Source organism: Gossypium hirsutum, chromosome A05, assembly GCF_007990345.1.
Source record: "Gossypium hirsutum isolate 1008001.06 chromosome A05, Gossypium_hirsutum_v2.1, whole genome shotgun sequence".
Taxonomy (NCBI): Eukaryota; Viridiplantae; Streptophyta; class Magnoliopsida; order Malvales; family Malvaceae; genus Gossypium; species Gossypium hirsutum.
In genome coordinates, this window is record NC_053428.1 from 87,215,050 (window position 1) to 87,220,831 (window position 5,782).

The window sequence follows — 5,782 nt, forward strand, 5'->3', positions numbered from 1 at the left end:
ACTTGTTGACCCAGAAGGATTTAAATCTGAGGCAACGGAGATGGTTGGAACTATTAAAGGATTTTGAGTTGATTATCGACTACCATCCGAGAAAAGCGAACGTGGTAGCCGATGCATTAAGTAGAAAATCATTGTTTGCATTGAGAGCAATGAACGCCCGATTGACCTTGTTAGAGGATGGTTCGATTTTAGCAGAGTTAAAAGTTAGACCGACGTTTTCTCAAGAAATTTGCGAGGCTCAGAAGAGTGACAGTAAATTACTATCTAAGAAAACCTAGTGCAAATCGGATGTTGAATCGAATTTTCATATTGGTTCTGATGGTTACTTGAGATTTCGGGAAAGGATTTGTGTTTCTAAGGACACCGAATTGACTCGGAAGATTTTAGATGAGGCATATAATGGTTGTTTATCAGTGCACCCCGGGAGTACGAAAATGTACAATGCTTTGAAGAAAATATATTAGTGGTCAGGGATGAAGAGAGATATTTCAAAGTTCGTATCCAAATGCCTAGTATATCAACAAGTGAAAGTCGAGTACCAAGTACCTTCGGGTTTACTTCAGCCTATTATGGTCCTAGAGTGGAAGTGGGATCGGATTACTATGGGCTTTGTAACAGGTTTGCCGCTGACCCAGAGGAAGAAAGATATTGTGTGGGTTGTGGTTGATCGACTGACAAAGTCGGCTCATTTTATTCTGTACGCACTGATTTTCCACTCGACAAGCTAGCCGAGTTATATATTTCAGAAATTGTGAAGTTACACGGATTACTTTTGTCGATCATATCGGATAGAGATTCGAGGATCACATCGCGGTTTTGGAAAAAGCTCCAAGAAGCTTTGGGTACAAAATTAAATTTTAGTACGGCTTTCCACCCGCAGACCGATGACCAATCAAAGAGAGTAATTCAGACCTTGGAAGACATGCTCCAATGTTGTGTATTGGAGTTTCAGGACAGTTGGGAAAAGTATTTGCTGCTGATAGAGTTTGCTTATAATAACAGCTTTCAGTTGAGTTTGAAGATGACACCTTATGAAGCGTTGTATGGGTGTAAGTACCAAACACCTTTGTATTGGACCGAACTTAGAGAGAATCAGATTCACGGGGTCGACTTAGTCAAGAAGACTGAAGAAAAAGTTAAGGTGATTCGTGATTGTTTAAAGGTCGCTTCGGATAGACAGAAATCTTACGTGGATTTGAAACGAAAAGAGATTGAGTTTCAAGTCGGTGATAAGATATTTCTAAAAGTATCCCCATGAAAGAAGGTTCTTAGATTCGGCAAAAAAGGTAAACTGAGTCAACGTCTTATCGGACCTTATGAGGTGATTGAAAGAGTCGGGCCTGTAGCCTATCGGTTAACTTTACCATCAGAATTTGAAAAGATCCATGATGTATTCCATGTGTCCATGTTACGCTGATACCGCTCTGACCCTTCACATGTGATGTCTCCAATTGAAGTAGAGATTAGATCGGATATGTCTTATAGTGAGAAACCTGTTAAGATCCTAGCTCGAGAAGTTAAGCAATTGAGAAATAAGAGCGTTCCCCTTGTGAAAGTGTTATGGCAGAGACATAGGGTTGAAGAGGCCACATGGGAGCCCGAAGAAATCATGAAAAGCCATACCCAAACCCTTTTATCGGTAAGATTTTTGGGGACAAAAATCCCTAAAAGGGGGAGAATTGTAACAGGCCGATTTTAGAGCTAGTCAGAAAAGTGGTTTCGAAACCACTAACTCGAGGTCGAGGAAATTATTTTAAATATCATTTTATGTATTGTAGAAAGATTAGATAAGTGCATGAAAATTTTGATGAATTAATTTTAGCGATTGCTTGCTTAATTACGAAAAGGACTAAATCGCATAAAGTACAAAAGTCCTATTTTGTTAGATAGGGGTGTCAATTAGCTAAAGAACCTAAATTGGGGGCCTTTAAAGATCAATTAGACCCTCAATGCTTAGGCTAGCTAGCCATAAGAGACAAAATAAAGAGAAATGGTCAAAATTAGATAGGTTGGTGACCCATTTTGACTAGAATAAGAATAAAATAAAGAGAAAAAGATGTCATCTTTTCCTTTTCTTCATCATCGAAAAATGCAGCCATTAGAGGGTTTTCGAGCTTCAAAATTTTTAGCCACTTAGTCTCTCTACAAGTAAGTGATTTTAATGAGTTTTCTTAATGATTTTTACATTTTTGAGACCCTTGTGTCATGAGCTTTCTAATAAGGGGACTATTTTACAAAATGGTTGAAAGTCTAGGGTTTTTCCATGAGAGCATTTAGGTTGTTTTTTGAATTTTTGTGGAAGAATATGAGTCTGAGATAAGTAATAAACAACTTTTGTGAAGGGATTTCTCATGAAAACCTTAATAGGGACTATTTTGCATAAGTTGTAAAATAGATGATACATGTCTGAAATAGAGGAAATTTTTATTGCTATAAGATTAAAAAATTCGATAAAAAAAATTAACTTTCGAGCTTAGGGGTAAAATGGTCATTTTGTAAAAGTCTTGGGGCAAAAGAGTTATTTTGACCAATTATGAAATTTTGAGTGTCTAAATTGATGTGCTGATGAAATAAATAAATTTTAATTAATTTAGATTAAGAGAAGCGTGATTCGGGTCTTGATTAGGGTAAGAACAAAGTTTACAAGGATTAAGCTCGTCTTTATCATTTTGTATCGAGGTAAGTACATATGTGAATAATGTGTTATTGAAGCTTACTTTGGAATATTTTGATAATATACATGTGTAATTGGCTCATTGTTGTTATGTATCTAAATTCTATTTGTTGTCATGAACATATAAATGACATGTTATGTGAGTAAAGTACATTATGAGCAAGTACGATGCTATTCGGCTAGTTATGAAATCCCGTTGAACCTTAGACATAGTATAGGATACAAAGGGTTATGTTATAAAAAATTATATGGTCTGAACTCATGAGTTAAGTCTGAGTTCATGAGATGAATGTTATAGGTAACGTGGGTCCAGGTACTGGCTTTGTATACAGACCCGTGAGTGGCTCAATGAGCGAACGTTACATGATAGCTATGGGGTCCGGGTCCTGACTTGATAAAAAGGCCCGTGAGTAGTTCAAATGTGAGCATTTCATAGCACGTGGTAGCCCTGATTTCTTATATGGTAATTAGATGCAAATTCCCCGCGTATCCATATGTATTCCGAGAGTTCAACGGGTAACATTGAAGATTTAATGGGTGAAAACTTGATGAGGTATGTATACTGAACTTATGGATAGTACCTGAGTGAGGGACGAGATGCATTAAGTATACATGAATGAAAGGAATAGTAAGATAGAGATGTTAAAGGATTTATATCTTTTAAGCATGACAAGTTACCGGTTGACGAATATGATTTTCTTTTAATTACACTTTATTTGCATATCTGTACTTACTAAGCTTCCACGCTTACCCTCCTCTCATTTCTTTCCTTATAGTACCGCCAAGCTAGTATCTGGGATCCAGTGACGTCTTAAAGCTTCGATCACACATTCACTTAAGACCTTGGTATAGCTAGTTTAATTGTTTTTTTTTGGCATGTATAGGGACTCGAGTCTATTATTTATTATTTTGTTAGTTAGCGATAATGTGTTGGCTTATATGATAAAAATGATACTCATTTTGTATAGACCATGAATGTTGGCTAACACCAATTATTATTCAATGCAATGTTGCAAATTTATAATGGTTGTGGCTGTTTTGGTTATGCATGTTATGTTCGTATTGATCTTGGTTGATCTAGTGTAGATAGGGGTATGTAAGGGTGGCAAAGAGGCTTGGTAAATAGCCTTATTTATCCACACGGGTAGACACACGGGCATGTGTGACACACGGTCAACCTCATGGGTGTGTTGTTCAGTCATGTGTCCCCTGCACTTAAAAATTTCAAGTCAGTATGCATGGTAGTAAACACACGGGCAGAGACACGGCCGTGTGTCTTAGCCGTGTAAAGGGCACGGCCTAGCACACGGGCATGTGCCTTGGCCATGTGGCCCTTAAGAATTGCTAACGTCAGAAACAGAATGTCCAAGTTTTTGCACACGGGCTAAACACGGGTGTGTCATGACCGTGTGAAGGACACGGTTCATGGACATGGGTGTGTGTCAGGTAGTGTGAAAATCCCTAGAGGTTCGAATTAGAAAATAAATCCACAAGGGTAAGGGACACGGGCGTGTCCCAAAGTGCTTAGGCCGTATGGCTCATCAGCACTACCATGCCTAAATGGTCACACGGACGTGTTGCCCCTCTCACACGGACGTGTGCCTCTGTGTTAAGTGTTATTTTCAGAATTCTTTGAAAGACCCGAATTGATTCTGAATGGGTTCCAATGGATGTTTTGAGCCTCGTAGGCTCTTATTAAGGAGTTTATAATAAAAAAATTAAAAAAGTTTTTAATTTGACCATGTTTTGGTGATATGAAAACGTTTGTATGCTTGAGTTCAGGTTAGGTAATGCATCATATTCCATCCCGGCGTAGGGCATGGGTGTGGGGTGTTACACTATCGATTTTTTTTTGTATTTATGCTCTCGTTTTATAGACATTTTTTGATAGTGTTAAATATGATTGAAAGTGAGGTGTTGGATGAGTAGTTGTAACAAATTGGGACTAGTTACTAGGGTTGGAATTACTTCTTACACGTGTAAGAGTGGATTGAGTTTTAACAAACAGGTGATTGGATCAATTGTTCAATGAACCATTCACTGAGCAAAGCTTGTAAAATAAGATCATTTTTTAACTGCGTTAGCAAATGCTGTGTGCTTATATATATGTTTTAAATTGTTATATATTATCCATATAAGTGTTTGTATATATATATATGTGTGTGTTTGATATTTATATTTTAAAGACAAAAATGTTGGTATTATATTGTTGTATTTATTTATTACATCTTTATGTTAGTATTATATTAGTTGGTTGAAATTTTTATATTTTATGTTTGTTAAGGTTTGAAAATTTGGATATGATAATGTGATTTATAGTAAGGTTTTGAATTTTTATGATATAAATTGTTTTAATTGTCATTAATATTTTTTTATTTTTAATTTATTTTACAAATTTAGTATAAAAATGAATAATCAATTCTACCTATATGTCTATCTCGATGGGATAATTTGTCAGACAAATTGGTTGTGTATTTGAACTGCGTCATCAATAGAATGAAGTTTAACATAAGAGTAAAACTTGATGAAATGAAAGAAAAGATCGATACAAAAATCACTCAATATTATGATAGAATGATGTCCAAATTATTTTACAAATTTCTAATTTACCATAATATTACCATTTGTCACCGTCGCAAGTTAGAACAATTATTTTTTTAATTGAAACTTTTTAATACATAAAGTATCACAATGTGTTAATATGATAGTGAGCTCACCGCCAAATATTATAGTTTCAGCTTACACAAATAAAAATGTGGACTTTTTTAAAATAAATTAAAAACTAACTTTTATGTTTAAATAGTTTCTTGTTAGGGTATATATTTGTATATAAAAACCCAATAATGGTCACGTAAATTATTCAATAAGCAAAAGAAATTAAAATATTAGTTATTATCTATTTTCACCCAGCACATGAAAAAGTTCAATATTTTGTGGTTTTCATTTTTTTTAGGCATAGAAATATGGAAAATAATATTACTTTTTTGTTTAATGTTAAATTTAGTCCTTAATGTTTATATTTTTTTGTCAATTTAGTTCTTATCTTTTTTTTAGTTAAAATTGATCGTCAACCTTTTAAAATGAGTTAAATTTGATCATTAACATCTT